This window comes from Pristis pectinata, chromosome 10 (assembly GCF_009764475.1).
Source record: "Pristis pectinata isolate sPriPec2 chromosome 10, sPriPec2.1.pri, whole genome shotgun sequence".
NCBI lineage: Eukaryota > Metazoa > Chordata > Chondrichthyes > Rhinopristiformes > Pristidae > Pristis > Pristis pectinata.
In genome coordinates, this window is record NC_067414.1 from 29,568,312 (window position 1) to 29,577,486 (window position 9,175).

Consider the following 9,175-nt stretch of genomic DNA (forward strand, 5'->3'; position numbering starts at 1 on the left):
TATTGTGTTCAGTTTTGCCATACTAGAGGAAGGATGTGGTTGAACTGAAGAGGAGAATCACTAGGATGTTGCCTGGATTGAAATAATTCATTTATGGGGAGAGATTGTATAGGCTGGGTATTTTTTTCCTAGAGCGAAGGAGGCTGAGGGGTGACCTGACAGGTAGATAAAATTATAGGAGACATGGGGTAGGATAGTTAGAATCTTTTTTCCCTGTGGTAGGAGAATCAAAAACAAGAGGACATTGGCTTAAGGTGAGAGGAAATGGTTTTAAAGGGGATTTGAAGGGATGTAATGCAGGAAAATAGGATTAGTGTAGATGGGAAAAAAATTTCAGCACGGATGTAGGCTGAAGGGTCTGTTTCTGTGCTGTAAAACTTGAAATCTCATCACTACCCCAGTATCATTGAGGCTGTGTGTATTGACCCTTGATACATGAATCAGTTTCTTAATTTATTTTGACCAGTTAAATCTGTGTTCATCTTCTAATTGGTTATTTGTTTTCTGATTTTACCATTTGCCAATTGGAATACACACAGTCATTCCTAATTAAATTTTCTCCCCATTCGAAGCTGTTATTTCATGATGCACACGACCAGGCTCTGATAGAAGAAAGCATTTAACAATAGAGATGGTGCTGAAGTAGAAATTAAGATGCTGCCATTGACAGCTGTGCCTCTGGACTTGTTTTCTACTCTGGATGGCTAATCAGCAGCTGCTACCAGAAGATCATGGGTGTGGATATCAGACTAGCACTGACAAAAAAAAAAGGCTGCCTCCTGCATGCAACTTTAGTTAAGTATGTGTCAAAGTCTTGAAGAGTGCATGCAACTGGGAGCAATGGAAGAAGGAGAATACTTAATGCAACAAATTGTTTAATTGCTTTAAGGTGCCCATTGTCATTAGATTTTTGTCATAAACTGTTACTCACCAAATAGGGATACCATGTTAAGAGTAACTGGCTAGCAGTAAGGGTTAGAGTAAATATCTTGGAAGAAACCAGATACAATTTCTAAACCTGTGAATCCAGCCTGCCAATGGGTAGGAATCAGCTTCCATCTATACCTATCCTAACATTGAAGAAGGACGCAAAAGCTTGCAATGTCGTATGTTATGGGCTATAAGGGCAATGGATATAGGATCTATAAAAACTCATACAGGCCAATTTATGACAGATCTTTATCGGGTTTTCACATTTTTAGGTCAAAAGTTGTGGATTCTTTGTCTTGCTTTTTACCCAAGGTAGTAAATGAAAATCCTTCTAAACTAAAGCAAACTTCTGTAGATCCAACTGGCATCACAATTTATGTCTCTCTATTCAGTATCCTTTCATTCATCCTATAGTCTATACCTGGGCCAAGCTTAATGCTGCACATTCTTTCCATTTGTTGGATTATAATCAAGTCAGCTAGCTATGTTCCCTAGTACAGCTTGTAGTTTGCTGAGGAGCATATAGGAGGCAGAGGATATCATTGGAGTTTTAGGGAGGTGGTCACACCAAAAGTTAAGCCAGATAGATGGGTAACTGCTAGAAGGGGGAGGCAGGTAGTGAAGGAGTCTCCTGTGACTGCCCTCCCCCCCCCTCCCCAAATAAGTATACCGTTTTGAATACTGTTGGAGATAGCATCTCAGAGGAAAATGGCAGCAGCAGCAAGATCAGTAGCACCACGACTGACTCTGTTGAACAGCAGGGTAGGGCAAAGTCTAGGCAAGGAAGACCGATAGAGGTCTCTTTAGTCAGGGGTACAGATAGATCACAAGACAAGGAGTAGCACCGCGACTGACTCTGTTGAACAGCAGGGTAGGGCAAAGTCTAGGCAAGGAAGAGTGATAGAGGTCTCTTTAGTCAGGGGTGCAGATAGATCACAAGACAAGGGAGCAGAAGTAGGCCATTTGGCCCATCGAGTCTGCTCCAAAGAAAAGGCAAAAAAGAAATGAGAAATTGGGGGGGGGGGGGCAAAAAAAAAACACTATTCTAACCCAAATTTCTGGCCTTATCCCCATATCCCTTGATACCCCGACTATTTAGATATCTATCTATCTCCTCCTTAAACGCCTCCAATGATCTGGCCTCCACTGCTGTACGTGGCAAGGAATTCCACAAATTCACCACCCTCTGGCTAAAGAAATTTCTCCTCATCTCTGTTTTAAACCTGTACCCTCTAATTCTAAGATTGTGCCCTCTGGTCTTGGACTCACCCACCAAGGGAAACAGCTTGACCACATCTACTCTGTCCAGTCCTTTCAACATTTTAAATGTCTCTATGAGGTCCCCTCTCATTCCTCTGTACTCCAGAGCCAACAAACGCTCATCATACGTAAGCCCTTTCATTCTGGGAATCATCCTCATAAATCTCCTCTGAACCCTTTCCAATGTCAGCACATCTTTCCTAAGATATGGGGCCCAAAACTGTGCACCGTATTCCAAATGAAGCCTCACTAGTGCCCCATAGAGCCTCATCACTACTTCCTTACTTTTATACACCATACCTCTCGAAATGAATGCCAACATAGCATTCGCTTTCCTTACTGCCGATCCAACCTGGTGGTTAACCTTTAGGGTATCCTGCATGAGTACCCCCAAGTCCCTTTGTACTTCTGTACTTTGAATTTTCTCTCCTAGGTAATAATCGGGGAGAGTTGGGTAAACTATATGTGTAGTGGGTAAATGGATCTATGAGGGGGAGGGGGATGAAGATGAGGATGGGGGGGGGGGGGGGAAGAGGACAAAAATGGGAGGATTGGAGGAAGATCAAAAGGGGGGGGGGGTGAAAAACCGCCAGAGGGGAGGTTTACCTAAAAGTGGAAACGTTCATGCCACTGGCTTGTAGACAACTCAGGTGGAATATGAGGTGATGTTCCTCCAGAGCAACCCTCCCCTCCAGTGGGTTTTAGAACTTAAGAGGCTGGACAGTCAAAAATATTTAACCATGTGAACTCAATGGTTCTTGAACTGCTTGCGAAAGATCATCTTTTTATTTGCACAATGGCCTTGCAAAGAAAAAACTTTTAGAGTCATTGCATGGAAACAAGCCTTTCTTTATTTTTTTGCCCTGTTGGTTGAACAAGCCTCTCTGGGTATGGGAGATAGAACAATTAAGTAAGATTGCACATTTACAGAGATGAAAGAGAGTTCATAAGTGGCCCCACCCAATGGACCGATAAACAAAGTAAGCAGACAGAAAATGAACAAGTGGGAGGAAGACAGCATGAGGTGGCAGCCAACAGATGAGTGTGATGTGGGCAGTGAGGTTAACTTGACTTAAAATTAACATGGATGCACATAACTGAGGTGGACTTCAAATGTTTTGGCCCTGGGCTGTGCACAGCATGGTAAAATGTTTAGGACAGGGTCACCTAGTGGCATCCTATGGGGACCACTATGCTGTGACCAGGGATAAAGGACTGGAAGAGAATTTATTAGTATCCATCTGTTAGGGGAAAGGCTGATAAATTTCGAGTGGTTGATTTTGTACATATGATCTTTCAAAAGGCATATAATGAAGTATAGTACGAAAAACTTGCTCAGTTTGAACCCATAACATTAAAGGGCTGTTGCAACCTCATAACAGAAATGAAAATGTACCAGAAGGTAGAAGGCAGCTGTGAACAGTAATTTTTCAGTCTGGAGGGAAATGTGAAGTGAAGTCACCCAGGGAATCATATTAGGACAATTGCTCTTTTTGATAAATGTTGATGACTTGGACTTGTATATTCAAGATACAATTTCTAACTTTACAAATTAACTAAACTAAAATGTAGGAAATATTGAGCAGGCCAGTAACAGACTTCAGGAGTGTAAATTAGAGCCAGCTGTTGGCATGATTGCTCTCTTGGATGCTGGTGGACTTGCTCTGCATCTGTAGTAATTTATTATGTCAGATTTCCTGCATTTACAGTTTTACTGAAGTTGTGCACCTCTCTCAAATTCTTCTCACCATTATAGTTTAACAACTTTCAAATGTTCTGTTCAACCATTTAACCCATTCTTTGCCCCTGGACTTGCAGACACATAATCCAATTCTAATAGTTCATTGCTAATTAGTAGACACGAGAGACTGCAGATGCTGCATTCTGGAGCAAAAAGCAAACTGCTGGACAAACTCAGTGGGTCCAGGCAGCACCTGTGGAGGCAAAGGGATAGTAGAGAGCCTGCATCAGTAATATAAAGTGTTCAATTTGCAGGCACGGTAGTGTAGCGATTAGTGTTACGGATTACGTTACTATTGGTGAATGGCCCTTTAAGACATAGCACAGTTGTGTGTGTGTGTGTGTGTGTGTGTGTGTGTGTGTGTGTGTGGGGCGTGATTACGACAACAGGAGATAAGGACGTGATGATGATTTTGGAGCAGTCAGAAGGGGGGGGGGGAAGAGACACCTGCCTGCTGGTCTCTGTATCGATGGATGAAAAACAATAACTGTGTCTGTCACTACAATCCACGTATGGATTTTTGGAATAACCCAGTGGAGTCCACTTTGTCATTAACCTGTAGAAAGAAACAGGTATCTGTGTGGATGGCCACGTCTCAGATGCCTTTCGGGGTGGGAACAAAGGAATGGAGATCGTCAGTGATTGAGGTGTTGTTATGAGTTCCATCATAGAACATTTGGATTTCATAATTACTCTCTATTTTCTCTCTACGTTTCCTCTTCAGTCAACGGTGGTTTTGCAGAAGCCTTTGCTCACGTTTCACCTTGTGGTTTGCTGAATTGAACTGTGAGAACTATTCCTGGACTTGGAGTTTGGGAATTTGCCACACACACTCTTCGAGTTTAGTTTTGGGGTTAATGTTTAAGACCTAACATTTTTACTTCTAACATTCCAAAATTTTTACTTTTATTTTTTGTATTATCATAAGTAGTTATTATAAAATAGTTTTTAACACTTATACATGACTCAGTGTGTTTCTTTTGTTGCTGGTACGTGACAATTAGCCTAACGCTTTACAGCACCAGTGACCTAGGTTCAATTCCTGCCACTGTCTGTAAGGAGTTTTACCTTCTCCCCTTGTCTGCATGGGTGCTCCGGTTTCCTCCCACATTCTAAAGATGTACAGGTTAGGTAGTTGTGGGCATGCTATGTCGGCGCCAGAAGCGTGGCGACTCAATGCAAAAGAGGCATTTCACTGTGTGTTTCGATGTACATGTGACTAATAAAGAAATCTTATCTATCAAAAGAAAACATATAAGAAAACATGTCCTTCTCTACAGATGTTTACAGCATTTTGTAATTAATTCAACCTTCCACTTTCAAGAATCGTCTTCTTAGGCTGTCCCTTGGGATTGAGGATGACTTACTTCCACTCCGGTTTTGTGAGCTCTGAGGTGGCTAATTAGGCCAATGTGGAAACCACAGATTTTGCCACGGATGGTAGTGGCTCACAGGAGGACAGGCAGTCTGCTGTTTTTGCAGGGCTCCTGTGTGCTCCCAATTCATGGTTCCAAGGTTTTCAATAATCATCCTTAACGCTGCTTTTTCACTTTGAGCAGTTGTAGGTCACCAGGAGCCAGTGGGGATGTTGCACTTCTCCAAGGAAGCTTTGAGCACATCCTTGAAACTTTGTCTCTATCTACCTCGTAATCTCCTCCCATGCTTGGAATAGAGTGTCTGTTTCGGTTGCCTAGTGTAAGGCCTGCAGAAGATGTGGCCAGGCCAACGTAGACAACTGAGAATAACTAGGGCCTTAATATTGTTGATGTTGGCCTGGGAGAAGATATTCACATTGATTTGTTTATCCTTCCAGTGAATTTGTAGGAATTTGCAGAGACGGTGTTAGTGGTGTATTTCCAGTTTCTTGGGATGCCAGCTAAAGATAGCTCTGATCTCAGAAGCATGTCAGAGGGCAAGAATTACTGCTGCCCAGTACAACATCAGTTTTGTATCAGGTCTGAGGTCTTAATCCTCAAATACCCTTTTCCTCAGGCAACCAAAGGCTGTGATGGTGCATTAAAAGCAGTGGTGAATTTCATTGTTAACGTCTGCCGTGGCTAAGAGGTGGGTTCCTGAAATATGGGAATTAGCACACATTTTCCAGGGTCTTGACATGAACCTTTATTGTTGGAGGGCATTGCGTTGAAGCAGGGCAGGTAGATAGAGGACCTTGGTCTTGCCGATGTTGAGTATAAGACTCATGCTCTCGTATGTTTCGGTGAATGAGTCGATGATGTCTTGAAGTTCAGACTCTGAGTGCCCACAGACTCTGAGTGCCCACAAACTCTGGTGTCATCTACATACTGCAGCTCAATGACAGGGTCAGGTGACCTTGGTTGTGGATGGTCCAGGAGATTCGCAGTCTGCTGAGGGGTAGATCTGTGGCATTCAAAACCAGCGATCCAGAACCCTACAAGAAGTCCAGGTATGACCTATGGAAGGCCATGGTGACAGTGAAAAGGTGATTCTGAGTGAAGTTAGAGACACAATCGGATGCATGACAGCTGTGGCAGGGTTTGCATGCCATTGCTTCCTACAAGGTGAAACCTAACAGCATAAATGGCAGCAATGCTTCACTCCCCAATGAGCTCAATGCCTTTTAAGCATGCTTGGAAAGGGAGAATAACCTTACACCTGTGCAAACCCCCACAGCATCTGGCGACCCTGTGATCTCTGTCTCGAAGGCTGATGTCAGAACATCCTTCAAGAGGGTGAACCCTCACAAGGTGTCAGGCCCTGACAGTGTACCTGGCCGGGTACTGAAAATCTGTGCTAATCAACTGGCTGGAATGTTCAAGGACATCTTCAACCTCTCACTGCTGCAATCGGAGGTTCCCATCTACTTCAATCATACCCGTGCCCAAAAAGAGCAGGGTGAGCTGCCTCAATGACTATCGCCGGGTAGCACTCACATTTACTGTGATGAAATGCTTTGAGAGGTTGGTCATGGCTAGAATTAACTCCTGCCTGAGCAAGGACCTGGACCCACTGCAATTTGCCACAACAGGTCTACAGAGGGCACAATCTCATCGGCTCTTCACTGGGCTTTGGAGCACCTAGACAACAGCAATATATACGTCAGGCTGCTATTTATCAATTACAACTTGGCGTTCAACACCATCACTCCCTCAGTACTAATTATCAAGCTTCAAAAGCTGGGCCTCTGTACCTCCCTCTGCAAATGGATCCTTGACTTCATTATCAAGAGACCACAGTCAGTGTGGATCAGTAACATCTCCTCCTCGCTGACAATCAACACAGGCTCACCTCAAGGATGTGTGCTTAGCCCACTGCTCTACTCTCTCTACACTCATGCCTGTGTGGCTAGGCACAGCTCAAATGTCATCTATAAATTCGCTGACGACACCATTGCTGTTGGCAGAATCTCAGATGGTGACGAGGAGGTGTACAGGAGTGAGATAGATCGACTGGTTGTGTGGTGTTGTGACAACAGCCTCACACTCAACATCAGCAAGACCAAAGAATTGATTGTGGACTTCAGGAAGGGGAAGTCAGGAGAAAACACACCAGTCCTCATTGAGGGGTCAGCGGTGGAAAGGGTGAGTAGCTACAAGTTCATAGACATCACCATCTCAGAGGATCTATCCTGGGCCCAATACATTGATGCAATCACGAAGAAGGTATGCCAGCGGATTCAGGAGATTTGGTATGTCACCAAAGACTCTTGCAAATTTCTATAGATGTACAGTGGGGAGCATTCTGACTGGTTGCATCACCACCTGATATGGAGGCTCCAATGTGCAGGATTGAAAGAAGCTGCAGAAGGTTGTAGACTCAGCCAGCTCCATCACAGGCACAACCCTCCCCACTATCAAGGACATTTTCAAGAGGCGGTGCCTCAAGAGGGCAGCATACACCATTAAGGACCCTCACCATCTGGGAGATGCCCTCTTCTCATTACTACCATCAGGGAGGAGGTACAGGAGCCTGAAGACCCACACTCAATGTTTCAGGAACAGCTTCTTCTCCTTCGCCATCAGATTTCTGAATGGTCCATGAACTCTACCTTGTTATTCCTCTTTTGCACTATTTATTTATTTATTTTTGGTTACATAGTAATTTTTATGTCTTGCACTGTACTGCTACCGCAAAACAACAAATTTCATGACATATGTCAGTGATAATAAACCTGATTCTGATTCTGGAGTGTAGTTGTCATAGTTTGAACATGTTGCTAATAGCTCTGAAGATTAGCTCCACTGCCGTGTTAAGTTTGTTGGCAGTGAGATACAAAATGGCAGTGAGCAAAATTCTTCACTAAGAATAGTTCTGTTGTAGACTCAATGGCCAGTATCATGGTTTGCATACTGTCGTGAAACAATCATTTCTGTGGACAGACGAATTTAAGGAAGGTGTTCCATGGTTCCTCCCAATTGATGGAGTCAAAACTTTAGTAAAATCGAAGGAGGCCAGGTATAGTGTACGGTGCTGTTCTCAGCATTTTTCTTGGAACTGTCAAGCAGTGAAGATCTTGTCAACTGCACGTCTAGATGGAAGCCACACTGTGATACCAGGGTTGGGACATACACACTGATGAGTTTAGCATGTTGATTCCCATTAGAGTGAGGTAAAGGGTCATAAAGTGATTGCTAGTTCCACTGAGATGCTAGACAAGTTCTTGATGACAAAACTCACTCCATGAAGACAACATTCCTCCTCCAGTTTGCCCCACAAGAAGAAGGAATATCTACTACCAGTCCTTCCCAGGTTACCACAGGGTTCCATTCCCGTGAACTGTTCATAACCCAGTTCACAAGTTGGAAATGTGGCTGTGAACTGAGTTCCCAAATGGCAGAAAATGCCTACAGCCCCACAGTTGCCAGCAAATCCATCCCACCAATCTCCCAACTGTTCAGTCATACGTACATAAGTCAGGCATTTGTAAGCTGGGGAGGACCTGGACCTTGTTCTTTAAACTGGCCATCTCCTGTCTTATTCAGTGCAGAGACGTTGACGTCAAAGTGTCGGTATCCATGTGCTATTATATCAGTGTGCCATTCAGGTTTGTGCCATTGGCATTGTCCATGAGGCTCCTGACATTTCTGGTCCTGAACTTCACATGGTGGGGTAGAATTTGCGTGGGAGTGGTTTATTTTAATATAGCCATTGCATACAAGCTACTACCTGGGCTTCAGAGACCAATGTCTTGATCCTGTGGCAAGAGGGGACTAAGACAACTGGAAGACAGCCTCTGTTACATGGGTATTCATACCCTCACCTGAA